We start from the raw sequence: 16,785 nt of genomic DNA, 5'->3' as shown, positions 1-16,785 counted from the left end.
CCATATTTTTGTAAATATTTTTTATTATTATGTATTAGCCAGACTCCAAGATGGTGCCAATGACTCTTGCTTCCTGGTATTAATACCCCCTCTTATATTGAAGAGAACTGACCTAAACCAATAGAACATTGTGGATATGTGACTTCCAAGTCTAGGTCATAAAAAACATCACAGCTTCCACTTTCCTCCCTCTGAGGGAACCAGTTGCCAAGTCATGAGGACATGACCTCCAGAGGGTTCCGTGTGTCATGGAACTGAGGCCTTCTGCCAGAAGTTATGGAGTGAATCATCTTGGAAAACCCCTGGCCCCAGTCGAGCCCTGAAATCATTGCAGCCCTTGCTGACAGCTTGACTGCAGCCAGATCTATGATGAAATTGCTCCTGAATGAGAGTAAATTTTATTTTTACGTTAGGTCTCTAAGATGTGGGGAATAATTTGCTCTGTGGAAATAGATAACTGATGCAAACTGAAAATTGAGGTGTCTGCTGAATCAGCTCTCCTCAGTATGTTCTAAAGCAGGGGTCCCCAAACTTTTTACACAGGGGGCCAGTTCACTGTCCCTCAGACTGTTGGAGGGCCGGACTATAAAAAAAACTATGAACAAATCCCTATGCACACTGCACATATCTTAATATTTTAAAGTAAAAAAACAAAACAGGAACAAATCCAATATTTAAAATAAAGAACAAGTAAATTTAAATCAACAAACCGACCAGTATTTCAATGAGAACTATGCTCCTCTCACTGACCACCAATGAAAGAGGTGCCCCTTCCGGAAGTGCGGCGGGGGCCGGATAAATGGACTCAGGGGGGCGCATGTGGCCCGCGGGCCGTAGTTTGGGGACCCCTGTTCTAAAGGAACAAGAGCTCATGAAAACATTGCAACTTTATCAAGAGATAATATTTATGTCTTTCTACTTCGTCACAGTACACATTACTCATTTAAAGGGTAGAATTTGAGGAAAGCTATATGTGCAAGTGGAAAGACAATACAAAGAAGAATAATATCTTTCACTTAAAAATATTTTCCACCTTTAGTTTTTTTCTGATTTAAATTTTTCTCCTTAAGGGGCACAAAGAAAACTAGATAGAGGGTGAGAGACGACAATCTCACTTTGGGTGATGGGTATGCAACATAATTGAATGACAAGATAACCTGGACATGTTTCCTTTGAATATATGTACCCTGATTTATTTATTTATTTATTTATTTTTAGCTTCTTTTGCCATTTACTTTATTTTTTTTTAATTTTTATTATAATTTTATTTTTTTAATGGGGCGACATCAATAAATCAGGTTACATATATTCAAAGATCAACAAGTCCAGGTTATCTTGTCTTTCAATTATGTTGCATACCCATCACCCAAAGTCAGATTGTCCTCTGTCACCTTCTATCTAGTTTTTTTTGTGCCCCTCCCCCACCCCCTTTCCCTCTCCCTTTCCCCCCTCCCCCCGTAACCACCACACTCTTATCAATGTCTCTTAGTTTCACTTTTATGTCCCACCTACATATGGAATAATGCAGTTCCTGGTTTTTTCTGATTTACTTATTTCACTTCGTATAATGTTATCAAGATCCCACCATTTTGCTGTAAATGATCCGATGTCATCATTTCTTATGGCTGAGTAGTATTCCATAGTGTATATGTGCCACATCTCTTTATCCAGTCATCTATTGACGGGCTTTTTGGTTGTTTCCATGTCCTGGCCACTGTGAACAATGCTGCAATGAACATGGGGCTGCATGTGTCTTTACGTATCAATGTTTCTGAGTTTTTGGGGTATATACCCAGTAGAGGGATTGCTGGGTCATAAGGTAGTACTATTTTCAGTTTTTTGAGGAATCACCATACTTTCTTCCATAATGGTTGTACTACTTTACATTCCCACCAACAGTGTATGAGGGTTCCTTTTTCTCCATAGCCTCTCCAACATTTGCTATTACCTGTCTTGTTAATAATAGCTAATCTAACAGGTGTGAGGTGGTATCTCATTGCAGTTTTGATTTGCATTTCTCTAATAACTAAAGAAGATGAGCATCTTTTCATATATCTGTTGGCCATTTGTACTTCCTCCTGGGAGAAGTGTCTGTTCATGTCTTCTTCCCATTTTTTTATTGGACTGTTTGTTTGTTGTTGAGTTTTATGAGTTCTTTGTAAATTTTGGATATTAGGCTCTTATCTGAGCTGTTGTTTGAAAATATCATTTCCCATTTAGTTGGCTTTCTGTTTATTTTGTTATCAGTTTCTCTTGCTGAGCAAAAACTTCTTAGTCTGATGTAGTCCCATTCATTAATTTTTGCCTTCACTTCTCTTGCCCGTGGAGTCAAATTCATAAAATGCTCTTTAAAACCCAGGTCCATGAGTTGAGTACCTATGTCTTCTTCTATGTACTTTATTGTTTCAGGTCTTATGTTTAGATCTTTGATCCATTTTGAGTTAATTTTAGTACAGGGGGACAAACTGTAGTCCAGTTTCATTCTTTTGCATGTGGCTTTCCAGTTTTCCCAGCACCATTTATTGAAGAGGCTTTCTTTTCTCCATTGTGTGTTGTTGGCTCCTTTATCAAAAATTATTTGACTATATATATGTGGTTATATTTCTGGACTTTCTATTCTGTTCCATTGGTCTGAGTGTCTATTTATCTGCCAATACCATGCTGTTTTGATTGTCGTGGCCCTATAATAGAGTTTGAAGTCAGGTATTGTAATGCCCCCAGCTTCATTCTTTTTCTTTAGGATTGCTTTGGCTATTCGGGGTTTTTTATAGTTCCATATAAATCTGATGAGTTTTTGCTCTATTTCTTTAAAAAATGTCATAGGAATTTTGATGGGAATTGCATTAAATTTGTATATTGCTTTGGGTAATATAGCCATCTTGATTATATTTATTCTTCCTAACCAAGAACAAGGTATATTCTTCCATCTCATTATATCTTTTTCGATTTCTCTTAACAATGGTTTATAGTTTTCATTATATAAGTCCTTTACATTCTTTGTTATGTTTATTCTTAAGTATTTTATTTTTTTGTTGCAATCATGAAGGGGATTATTCTTTTGAGTTCTTTCTCAGTTGTTTCATTGTTGGCATATAGAAAGGCTATTGACTTCTCTATGTAAATTTTGTATCCTGAGACTTTACTGTATTGGCTTATTGTTTCTAGTAGTCTTTTTGTGGATTCTTTGGGGTTTTTGATGTATAGGATCATATCATCTGCAAAAAGTGATACCTTTACTTCTTCTTTTCCAATATGGATGCCTTTTATTTCTTTGTCTTGTCTGATTGCTCTGGCTAGAACGTCTAGTACCACATTAAATAAGAGTGGAGAGAGTGGACAACCCTGTCTTGTTTCTAATTTAAGGGGGAAAGCCTTCAGTTTAGTGCCATTTAATATGATGTTAGCTGATGGTTTATCATATATGGCCCTTATCATGTTGAGATATTTTCCTTCTATACCCATTTTGTTGAGAGTCTTAAACATAAAATTGTGTTGTATTTTATCAAAAGCCTTTTCTGCGTCTATTGATAAGATCATGTGGTTTTTGTTCTTTGTTTTGTTGATATGGTGTATTACCTTAACCGTTTTACGTATGTTGAACCATCCTTGAGATTCTGGGATGAATCCCACTTGATCATGATGTATTATTTTTTTAATATGTTGTTGTATTCGATTTGCTAGTATTTTGTTTAGTATTTTAGCATCTGTATTCATTAGAGATATTGGTCTGTAGTTTTCTTTTTTTGTGCCATCCTTGCCTGGTTTTGGTATGAGGGTTATGTTGGCCTCATAAAATGTGTTTGGAAGTATTGCTTCTTCTTCAATTTTTTGGAAGACTTTGAGTAGAATAGGAACCAAGTCTTCTTTGAATGTTTGATAAAATTCGCTGGTATAGCCGTCAGGGCCTGGACTTTTATTTTTGGGAAGGTTTTTAATGGTTTTTTCTATTTCTTCTCTACTAATAGGTCTGTTTAGGTTTTCTGCTTCTTCTTGACTCAGTCTAAGAAGGTTGTATTGTTCTAGGAATTTATCCATTTCTTCTAGATTGTTGAATTTAGTGGCATAAAGTTTTTCATAGTATTCTACAATAATTCTTTGTATATCTATGGTGTCCGTGGTGATTTCTCCTCTTTCTTTTTGGATTTTGTTTATATGAGTTCTTTCTCTTTTTTCCTTGGTAAGTCTTGCCAAGGGTTTGTCAATTTTGTTGATCTTTTCAAAGAACCAGCTCTTTGTTCTATTAATTTTTTCTATAGTTTTACTGTTCTCTATTTCATTTATTTCTGCTCTGATTTTTATTATCTCCTTTCTTTGGCTGGTTTTGGGTTTTCTCTGTTCTTTTTTTCTAGTTCTTTAAGGTGTGAAGTTAAGTGGTTCACTTGGGCTCTCTCTTGTTTGTTCATATATGCCTGAAGTGATATGAACTTCCCTCTTATCCCTGCTTTTGCTGCATCCCATAGATTCTTATATGTCGTATTGTCATTTTCATTAGTCTGTATATATCTTTTGATCTCTATACTTATTTCTTCTTTGACCCATTCATGTTTTAAAAGTATGTTGTTTAGTTTCCACATTTTTGTGGGATTTTTTTTTCTCCTTTTTGCAGTTGAAATCTAGTTTCAAGGCTTTATGATCAGAAAATATGCTTGGTACAACTTTGATTTTTCTGAATTTCCTGATGTTTTTGTGGCCCAACATATGGTCAATTCTTGAGAATGATCCATGTACACTGGAGAAAAATGTATACTCAGTCACTTTGGGATGAAATGTCCTGTAGATGTCTATCATATCCAGGTGCTCTAGTGTTTTGTTTAAGGCCACTATATCTTTGTTGATTCTCTGTTTGGATGACTGATCTAGAGCCATCAGCAGTGTATTGAGGTCTCCAAGTATGATTGTATTTTTGTCAGTTTTTGTTTTAAGGTCAATAAGTAGCTGTCGTATATATTTTGGTGCTCCTTGGTTTGGTGCATATATATTAAGAATTGTTATGTCTTCTTGATTCAGTGTCCCCTTAGCCATTATGAAATGGTCATTTTTGTCTCTGAGTACTTTGTTGTCTTGTAGTCAGCATTATCAGATATGAGTATTGCTACGCCTGCTTTTTTTTGGATGTTATTTGCTTGGAGTCTTGTTTTCCAGCCTTTCACTTTGAATTTGTTTTTATCCTTGTTACTTAGATGAGTTTCCTGTAGGCAGCATACAGTTGGATTTTCTTTTTTAATCCATTCTGCTACTCTGTGTCTTTTTTTTTTTTTTTTTTTTTTTTTTGCATTTTTCTGAAGCTGGAAACAGGGAGAGATAGTCAGACAGACTCCCGCATGCGCCCGACCGGGATTCACCCGGTACGCCCACCAGGGGCGATGCTCTGCCCTCCAGGGGGCGATGCTCTGCCCATCCTGGGCGTCGCCATGTTGTGACCAGAGCCACTCTAGCGCCTGGGGCAGAGGCCACAGAGCCATCCCCAGCGCCCGGGCCATCTTTGCTCCAATGGAGCCTTGGCTGCGGGAGGGGAAGAGAGAGACAGAGAGGAAGGCGCGGCGGAGGGGTGGAGAAGCAAATGTGCACTTCTCCTGTGTGCCCTGGCCGGGAATCGAACCCAGGTCCTCCACACGCTAGGCCGACGCTCTACCGCTGAGCCAACCGGCCAGGGCTACTCTGTGTCTTTTTATTGGTGAGTTTAATCCGTTTACATTTAGTGTAATTATTGACACTTGTGAGTTCCCTATTGCCATTTTTATAGATTGGTTTCTGTTAGTTTTGTGTCTTGTTTGATCTTGTTTCTCTTTCATTTTTCTATCTTTTGTTTTTATTTGGTTGTATTCCATACATCTTTCCACTGTTGCTATCTTTTTTTATCTCATGTGCTTCTGTGGTGGTTTTTTCAATGGTGGTTACCTTTATGTAATGAAAAGGGTTCCTACGCTGTTCATTGTACACACTATTTTGTGAGTACTTTTGCACTCCATCGTCCTTTGCTGCTGTTAATCTCCATCCTCTTCCCCCTTTCTTTTTGTTGTCACAGTTTAAATTTTGTTTTATTGTGTTCTTCTTGGAGCTTTTACTTGTGGCTTTTTTTTTTTTTGTTCTTTGTATCTGATTGGAGAACCTGCTTTAGTAATTCCTGGAGTGGGGGTTTTCTGATGATAAATTTCCTCATCTTTTATGTATCTGTGAATGTTTTTATTTCTCCTTCATATTTAAAGGATAGCTTTGATGGGTATAGTATTCGTGTCTGAAAGTTCCTCTCTTTCAGGACTTTAAATATTGGGGTCCACTCTCTTCTAGCTTGTAGAGTTTCTGCTGAGAAATCTGATAATAATCTAGTGGCCCTTCCTTTATATGTGGTATTCTTCTTTTCCCTGGCTGCCTTGAGAATTTTTTCTTTGCCATTGGTTTGTGCCAATTTCATTATGATGTGCCTTGGAGTAGGTTTGTTGGGGTTAAGAAAACTCGGAGTTCTGTTTGCTTCATGAATTTGAGGCTTTAGTTCTTTCCACAGGCTTGGGAAGTTCTCATCTATTATTTGTTTGAGTATGTTCTCCATTCCATTTTCTCTCTCTTCTCCCTCTGATATACCTATTATTCTTATGTTATTCTTTCTGATGGAGTCAGATAATTCTTGTAGGGCTATCTCATTTTTTTTTTAATTTTTGAGTCTCTTTCTTCTCTCTGTTGTGCCTCAAGTTGCTTGTCTTCTATTTCATTAATCCTCTCTTCTATCTGGCCTGTTCTATTAGTCAAGCTTGTTACCTTGTTTTTCAGCTCGTGAATTGAGTTTTTCATCTCTGTTTGATTTGTTTTTATAGTTTCAATTTCCTAGGCATATATTCTTTGTGTTCATTGAGTTGTTTTCTGAGCTCCCTAAATTGCCTTTCTGTGTTTTCTTGTATATCTCTGAGTATTTTTAGGATTTATATCTTGAATTCTCTGTCATTTAACTCCAAGGTTTCCAATATATTAAATTTTTTCTCCATAGATTTTTCCTCATCTTTCTGTGTTACCTCTCTTTCTTTTGTATCCATGATATTCGATTTTCTCTTCCTTAATGGCATCTGAGGGTGGTTTTGTTGATAGTATTAATGAGATGTAATAAAAAATAAAAAGTTAAAAAAATAAAAAATCGAAAAAAGTTGTTTTTTTTAAAATTAATAATGAAGTTAAGAAAAATAAAATAAAATTAAAATTAGAAAAAGGAAATTATTCCCCCCCTCCTTTTTTCCTCTCCTCTCCTCTCCCCTCTTTCTTGAGAAAATCTGTGAATTATATTATATTTAATAGAACAAACAATTCCTGTAATGGAGGGCCTGAATTGGGGAAAAGTAATAAAGGGGCAAGAAAAAAAATAATAAAAAAAAATAAAATAAAAAATAAAAAAAAGGTGGGGGCTATGGACCCACAAAAAGCAAATAAGGAAAAAAAATTGGATCAAGAATAAAATGATTTGCGTTTAGGTGTTGGTTGACTAAGAGTTATGATGAGAGGAATAAGAGGGAAACAGGAAAATGGGGGGACAAATTAAAAAATTACTATTGTATTTAGTGGAACAAGAGCTTGATAAAATGGAGAGCCAGGGATGGGAGCACTGCTATTGAGTTAAAAAGGTGAAGTAAAAACCCCCCAAAATGCCACAAACATAAGTTTGAGCCCCAAATAAAATAATTTGTTCATTATTGAGGTTTGAATGAGAGGAGACATAAAGGAGAAAGGAAGAAACTAATATAGAGGGAGAAAAGAAAGAGAGAGAGAGAGAAAAAAGAGGGAACCACTAAAAGAAGAAAAAAGAAAACAGAGGAGAGAGAGAGAGAGAGAGAGTTAAGGGTTTTGGAGTACAACCCTCATAGAGAGAAAGGAAGAGATAATGGGAGATGTAACACTTATGGGTAGTGTAGTTCAAGGAGAGGAGAGAGTAAGACCAGCAGAGAGTTAAACGACCAAATTGGAGGAGGAAAAAGAAAAAAAAAATCAAGGATGAAGATAAGAGAAACAAACGAACAAATATAATAAAATGGGATAGGTTATAAAGTCTGCGGATTATTCTTGATTTTGAGAGGTTATCTTCTTGCTTTTTCTTTTCTCTCCCTCTTCCTGGTCGGTGACTCTGTACCCCAGGTTCTGCCCCTTTGGCATGCTCAGGTAGAGGTCTGCAGTTGATAAGTCTCTATGGCGATGTCATGTATTGTGCTTCAGTCTCGTTGGCAGTCGAGGCTCATTAGCATTTATAGGCTCCGACAGTGAGAGAGTCCATGTTCCTGGAGCCTCTCTCCTAGTCTTTCCTTCCTCAATTAGTAGCTTGAGAATCCAGCTATGGGGTTGCTGCTGCCTCTGCCTGGATAGTAAGAGGCTCAAAGAGCTGGCAATTCCCCACTCTAGTCCCACTCAGCACAGGGCTCTGGGTAAGGCTTAGTCAGTCAGAGCTGCTAGCATAATCAGGTGGGGCTTCCGCCCACTCAAAGACCTCTGGCTCTGCCACTCTGTCCAGTAACATGGGCGGGCACCCACTCCCGGCGCGCTTGGAGAAAACTCTCGTTCACTATCTGCGTGCGCAGACCAGGATGTTAGACCAGAAGTCTCGCCTTCTGAGTGAAACCCCCCGCCCGCACTGAAAAGTTCCAGCGTTGGAATTGGCTCTCGCTCCGTCCCCGTGTGCGGCTTTTTCAAGGCGCTGGGGTGGCCTGAGATTCTGCCCTAGTCCACACAAAGGCCCCCGACTCTGCCCCTCCGTGGGACAACACGGGCTCCCATTCCTGAGGTGCTGGGAGGAGTCTCCTGCCCACTCTCCATGGGTGCAGACCAGGATGTGAGGCCGGAGTCTTGCCCTCTGAGTGAAACCTTCTGCCTGCACTGAAAAGTTCCAGTGTTGGAATTAGCTCTCGCTCCCTCCCCGTGTGCGGCTCTCCCAGGGCGCTGGGGCGGCCCGGAGGCTTTCGGCCCACACAAAGGCCTCTGACTCTGCCTCTCTGTGGAGTAACACGGGCGCACCCTCCTGGGGCTTTGGAAGGAATCTCTCGCCCACTATCTGCGCGCGCCGACCAGGAGATCAGGTAAAATGGCTTCCCCGCTTGTCTTTCTTTGTCTGGGTTTGGCGCGAGTGTTAGTTGTATTGCCGAGGTTGTCACAGGAACAGTTTTTCCTCGGCTTGGATCTCCGTGCCACAGCCTGGTTCGGCCGTTTGTGCTGCGGCCTGGATCTATTCACCCCCTTTGCCCACCTTAGTTTCTATATTCTCAGTTTCCAGTGAAAACCGCCCTGTTTAGGTTAGTGAGGAAGGCGGAGCATTTCTTACTCCCTATTTCCTTCGGGGTTTGGTTATATATTTAGCCAATTTTTTGCTCGATCATACCTTTGGGTGTATTGCAAAACATCTGGAGGCTCCAAGGATAGGTTTTTCTGTTTCTGGTTGAAGATCTTGTTGAGTTTTGGGGGAGATTTATCGGTATCGCTTCCTACCCCGCCATTACTCTGATGTTACCCTGATTTATTGATGTCACCCCATTAACATTAATAAAAACTTTTTATTATATATAAAAAAGAAAAGTTAAAAAAAAAGAAAACTAGAAGAAAATTTTCAAAAGTGGTTATTAAAATAAAAATTCAGGGTATGTAGCATTAAGGCAAAAAATTATTGGTAGAGGCATTATTTTCAAATGTGAAAAGATAAATATGACAACTTCATCTTGCCTTATCCATTCTACCTTCCTCCCTGTTGTGAATTAAAATGAAACCACTAGGAAAATGACCATAAAATTATGTTAAATGAATAAACCATGACATGGAATTACAAATACCAGTATAATTTAAATTCTTGATTTTTTTTTTACAAGAGAGATAGAGGGACAGATAGGAACAGACAGACAAGAAGGGAGAGAGATGAGAAGCATCAATTCTTCGTTGCAGCACCTTAGTTGTTTATTGATTGCTTTCTCATATGTACCTTGACTAGGGGGGCTGCACCAAGCCAGTGACCCCTTGCTCAAACCAGCAACCTTGGGTTCAAGTGCCCGTGACCTTGGGTTCAAGCCAGTGACCATGGGCTAATGTCTATGATTCCACTCAAGCCAGCAACCCTACACTCAAGCCAGATGAGCCCGCTCTCAAGGCGGTGACCTTGGGGTTTCAAATCTGGGTCCTCTGTGTCCCAGGCTAATGCTCTATCCACTATGCCACCACCTGGTCAGGTGGTCAGGCAGAAGATAAATAAATAAATAAATAAATAAATAAATAAATAAATAAATTTTTCTTCTTAGTTTTTGCGGCTGTTTTAAACAGAGTACTTGTTCAGAGTAAATAAGCATGAATATCAACAGTTCAATGATAAAAGCTTTATATATTTATATAATAAAACCTTGGTATTTTTTTAATTTAGGTGCATTTTTTTAATCAGAAATTTAATTATGTGTCATACATGATTAATGCAATTGAGGATAAAGAAACATTGCATAGACACGTCTACTTCTTTGCCTCCAATCCTATGTGCAATGTTGACAGTTTGGCAAATGTCTTTCATTGTCCACTGGTCATATAAAATTAGAAATTAGATAAATATGATAACATAATGCCTTTTATTAAAACAAACATGAGATCTTAATCTATATATTATTCTGCAATAGGCTGAATGTTTTTTTTTGTGACAGAGACAGAGAGAGAGAGAGAGAGACAGAGAGAGGTACAGATAGGGACAGACAGGCAGGAAGGGAGAGATGAGAAGCATCAATTCTTCCTGTGGCTCCTTAGTTGTTCATTGATTGCTTTCTCATATGTGCCTTGACCAGGGGGCTCCAGCTGAGCCAGTGACCCCTTGCTCAAGCCAGCAACCTTGGACTCAAAACAGCGACATTGGGCTTCAAGCCAGCGACCATGGGGTCATGTCTATGATTCCATACTCAAATCAGAGACCCTCGCTCAAGCTGGTGAGCTTGCACCCAAGCTGGCGACCTCGGAGTCTCGAACCTTGGGTCCTTTGTATCCCAGTCCAATGCTCTATCCACTGCACCACCACCTGGTCAGGCTTCAATAGGCTATTTTAATTTAGTCACTGTACATGCAGTACATGTAGATCGAATCCATTCTTTTCTATACTGCTTACTAGTCTTGAAGCAGGTATTTGCAAATTTGTCCTGCCACTTTTTTCTGTATGGTCTGTGAGCTAAGAATGGTTTTTACATTTTTACATTGTTGGAAAAATCAAAAGAGAATAGTTTTTCCTGATATTTGAAAATTATATAAAATTTTATTTCAGTGTTCATAAGTAAAGTCTTATTTAGACACAGTTGTGCTTATTTTGTTTCTAGACTATCTCAACTCATCTGAGTAGTTATGAAACTCAATAGCAAGCAAAACCAAAACTATTTACTATTTGCCCCTTTACAGAAAGTTTGCCAGTTCTTAATCTTATTGGACAGTGCACCTTGTCCAATAGAAATACAGTACAAGCCACGAATGTGATTAATTTTACTAATATTATGTTTTTGTAAAGTCAATTCCTATTTGGGTTCTCTGCCCATTTTTTTTTAGCTGGATTTTTTTTTGCCATTAAGTTGCATGAGTTCTTTATATATTTTGGATATTGATTCCTTATTTGATATATCATTTCAAAATCATCTCCAATTTATTTGTTTTATTGATTTTCTTTGCTTTGTAAATGTTTTTAGTTTGCTATAGTCTCATATGTTTATTTTTTCTTTTGTTGCTCTTTCTCTGGGAGAAATACCCAAAAAAGTATTTGTAAGAGCAATGTCAGAGAATTTACTGCTTATTTTTTCTTCTAGAAGTTTTATATTTTTAGGTCTTATATTTAAGACTTTAATACATTTTGAGTTTATTTTGTATATGGTGTAAGAATGTGGTCTAATTTTATTTTTTGCATGTATTTGTCTATTTTTTTAACACCTCTTATTGAAGAGGTTGTGTTTATCCCATTTTATATTCTTGCCTCATTTGTCATAGATTAATTGATCATATAAGTGAAGATTTATTTCTGGGCTCTATTCTATAGCACTATCTCTTTCTCTGTGTGTGTGTGTGTGTGTGTGTGTGTGTGTGTGTGTGTAATGCCAGTACCATATTGTTTTGATTATTAGAACTTAGTAATTTGGTTTGATATCAGGTAGTATGATACCTCCTCCTCCTCTGTTCTTTCTCAAGATATCTTTGTTTATTTGGGTCTATTGTGGTTTTATATATATAAATTTTAAGATTAGTGTTCTAATTCTGATAAGAATGCCATGGTTTTTTTTTTTTTGGTTTTTTTTTTTGTATTTTTTTCTGAAGTGAGAAGCAGGGAGTCAGGGAGACAGACTCCTGCATGCTCCCGTCAGGGATCCACCCAGCATGCCCACTAGGGGCTGATGCTCTGCCCATCTGGGGCATTGCTCTGTTGCAACTGGCGCCGTTCTAGTGCCTGAGGCAGAGGCCATGGAGCCATGCTAGTTGCCCAGACCAACTTTGCTCCAGGGGATCCTTTGTTGCAGGAGGGGAAGAGAGAGATAGAGAGAGAAAGGAGAGGGGAAAGGGTGGAGTAGCAGATGGGTGCTTCTCTTGTGTGCTCTGGTTGGGAATTGAACCCGGGACATCCACACACCAGGCCGACACTTTACCACTGAGCCAATTGGCCAGGGCTACCATGATATTTTAGTAGGGGTCACATTGTCTTGTTCTTGATCACTTTAATATTTAATTAATATAAAAATCATTAATGAGACATTTTCACGCTTATTTTTCATACTAAATGTTTGATATTCAGTGTATATTTTGCATTCACAACACATCTGGACTTGGACTAGCCACATTTTAAGTGCTCAGTAACCACATGTGGCTAGTGACCCCTGTAGTGTATAGTGTAGTTCTATAATGCTGACATACCTTTATTTATGTACATCATATAGTTTGCTGATAGATGTTTTTATCATTACAAACATTGCTGTCTCATACATATTTATTTTTATAGATAGAGATTCTCAAATGTAGAGTTGCTGAGTCAAAGACGTGTAACCATTAATTTTAATAACTACAAGAATTTGCTTTTAGACTGAAGTTTATATTTAAAAGCATGTTGGTTATAGATCATCACAGTTGTCTTTTATTTCATGTTGTTTCCTTTCAGTTTTCTTTCTAGAAGAAGAAGAACATTTTTGTTGTTAATTTAAAAACTTTATTAATATGAAATCCTTATAGTTTTTTTGGGTTTGATAATCAATTTCAGTAGTAACAATACTGTATAATTAAGAATGCCTTGCAGTCTACAATTTCAAATATATTATTTCCCATAATTCTTTGGCAACTAAGTATGATGTTGGTTTTATCCCTATTTTATGGCAGATGAAACTGAGACTCAAAAAAAGTTAAGTGATCTCCCTGAGGGCACCACACAGCTAAAATATTAGAGATGAGACTTAGAATAAGTCCTGGCCAGAGTGCAATGTTCTTCCTAGTACAATGTTACCTGTTTAATTCATTTGTTAATTAATTCAAAATTACCCACTGTATATTGACCATATGCCAAGTACTGCGTGAAATCCTAGAGTTTCAGTAGTGAACAAGACCAATGGGTTTCTGCTCCAGCCAAAGCTTGAGGGATTTAAAAGGTAGGAAATCTGTGAAGTACCTGTACAAAAGAAACATAATTCAATTGCTTTAAGCATGCTTGAGTCCCTATTTCACTGAGAAGAAGCCCTTCATCTCATTAGAGGAAATGTGATCAAGTGATGATAAAAAAGACAAGGACTCAGAATTATCTCTGTGTGCCTACTGAATGAACCACTTAAAGCCTCAAGCACATTAAATCATTGAGACATTTAGCTACTTTCCAGAGTTGCATGATCAAACACACTTATGGTCCTTCAGCTTTTTAGACTTGTTGCTTGACCATTTGTGGACCCAACTCCAAGCCCAATCAGTTAAGATGATGGGCAAAGTGCAAGTATAGTTCTTGTACTATATTAGAAAGTACTATTTTTCCCCCATGATGAAACAGCTGGGCATGGAATTCTAATATGCGCATCAATCTTTCAACTGGCTCTAGGAGAACCAAAGGCTTAAATTTTAGTGAAGGAAATTACATCTGTAAGACCCAGTTTCTTAATGAGTAGAACCAGTGTTTATGTGTGTGTATGAGACTGGGAGTGGAGGTAGAATTACTTCAATTATAATATGCCCAACAGAAATTTTTTATTTCATGTACCTGTTTAATGCTTTCAGTTGCCCCTCATCCCCACCCAGTCCACACTCTACTCTTTCCTACCCTATTCTGGACCTCAGAAAACTGACCCCTATGGATCAAATCACATTCAGTTGGGTTTGGCCAATGGCAGTGGTAAGGAATGAGAGGAGTGTAAGGCAAAACCTGGCTTGGGGGGCATAAAGGGTGTCTTCTTCTTCAACTACAGGCACTCTAAGGGTACCCTTTGGAAAACACTTCTTTTCTTTATCCTTCAGATCAAAGAGTGAGCTTTCTGCTCTTGCTAGCATTGGTGGGCCTCACCATTCCTTGTTGGTTTCCTTGGGCCTAGCCCACATCTTTGTAAATAATTCCTTTTCAAATCCTTTTCAGTGTTCCTTTGACGTAGCAACTGTTTTTGTCATCCTGTCAGGACATTGAGTTATATACCTTCTTTTTCTCCATGAAAAGTAATTGCTTATGATTCTTATTTGTAGACCTTTATAAGTACATAAACAGTAGATCATCATTATGCATATTACTAAACAGTTTTGAAGACAACTCTGGGGTCTTATCTAAGTATACATACTTAGATTATCTTAAGCTGCTGGAGTAATTGTATGGTAAGTGTGTACTTTTAAAAACAGCTTTCCTGGGAAGAAGAAATCATCAAAAAATATTTAGAAAGGGCAATGACCTTTTGTAAAGGAATCCCATTAAAATGTTTTACATTTTTACTCTGACCATCATTTTTCTCATTAAACAATATGCATTATTTATTAATATAGCCATTCACGGGAAAGGCAGCAGATTGGCCTTTACATTTAACTTTCAATGTTAAATCTGTAATGAAACACTGAACTGTTAAATATAAAATCATTTTTTCTCTTTTTTCTACCCACAACTGAGAAGTCTAGGGTACGCCTCAGGACTGCTATGCACAACATCCATTTCTTCTTCTTCTTTTTTAGAGAGAGAGGAAGGAAGAGAGATAAGAAACATCAATTTGTTTTTCCACTTATTTATGCATTCATTGGTTGATTCTTGTATGTACCCTGACTAGGGATCGAACATGCAATCTTAATGTATTAAAATGACACACCAACCACTTAGCTACCTGACTATAGCCTATTTCTTTTTAAATGCTTTTCTGACTTACATTAATAAATTGCATCCCTTCCACTCTTACTGTCTTTGGATTTTCAAGCTTATCAGTTATAATTTAACTATATATATTTATTTGTTAGTTTATTTTGAGTTCACATTTTCCTCTAAGGGATTGTGACAAAATTCAACACCCATTCATAATAAAATCTCTCAGCAAACTAAGACTAAAAGGGAATTTTCTCAATCTGATGAAGAAAATCTACCAAAAAATAAAACACCCAAAAAACATTACAGTTAACATCATGATTAACACTCTACCTTTTTTTTTTTGTGGGGGGGTCAGATTATTTTTTTATTTATTATAAAGCAAGTTGTTAGAAGTATGGGAAGTATCTCAAGAAATAGAAGGACTACAGCCATACCACCCTAAACATATATGATCTTACCTCTGGTTAACACTCTATTTAAAGGCAGAGTGTGGCCCTGGCCAGTTGACTCAGTGTTAGAGTGTTGGCCTGTCGTGTGGAAGTCCCAGGTTCAATACCCAGTCAGGGAACACAGAGGAAGTTACCATCTGCTTCTTCACCCCTCTTACTCCCCTCTTCTCTCTCTCTCTCTCTCTCTCTCTCTCTCTCTCTCTCTCTCTATCTCTCCTATAGCTGTGGCTCGATTGGTTCAAGTGTGTTGGCCCTGGGCGCTAAGGATGGCTCCATGAAGCATCTACCTCAAGTGCTAAAAATTGCTTGGTTGTGAGCATGGCTCTAGATGGGCAGAGCATCTCGGTTGTGGGGTATGTGGGAGTCTGTCTCTCTTTCTCTCACTTGGAAAAAGAAGAAATAAAATAAAATAAAATAAAATAGGAATGCTTTCCCTTTAAGATAGAAAACAAAGCAAAGTTGTCCACTTTCGTCACTCTTACTCAACCTCATATTGACAATCTTAGCCAGAATGATCAGGCAAGGAAGAGTAATATATTGGAAGTCTATATTGGAAGGGAAGAAATAAAACTGCTACCTGCTCACAGATGATATGTTTATATACGTAAAAAATCCCAAGGAATATATAAAATGTTTTCAGAAATAGTAAGTGGGTTTAGCAAAGACACAGCATGAGAGCAACACAAAAATCAATAGTATTTCTAGATACTATCAATGAAAAATAAGAAACCTACATTTAAAAATTACTACCTATAAGAGCTGCTATAAAATGAAATATTTGCATGCAAATCTGACAAAACATCTGTAGGATCTGTATGCTAAAAATGACAAAACACTGTCAAAATTAATCAAGATAAACTAAACAAATGGAGATATGTACCATGTTTATGGGTCAGTAAACTCAACATATCAACACAGTATTCTAATCCAAAGTAAATATGTCAATTTTTATTCTAACTGATATACAGATTTAATACAATTCCATTAGAAAATCCAGTATAATTTTTCTATAGGTATAAAAAATTTATTTAAAAATTTTATGGTAAGGCAGGGTCTAGAACAGATAAAAATAATTTTGAAACAAAA

The sequence above is a fragment of the Saccopteryx bilineata genome, chromosome 10 (assembly GCF_036850765.1).
Source record: "Saccopteryx bilineata isolate mSacBil1 chromosome 10, mSacBil1_pri_phased_curated, whole genome shotgun sequence".
NCBI classification, from domain to species: Eukaryota; Metazoa; Chordata; class Mammalia; order Chiroptera; family Emballonuridae; genus Saccopteryx; species Saccopteryx bilineata.
This window is presented reverse-complemented; position numbering follows the sequence as displayed.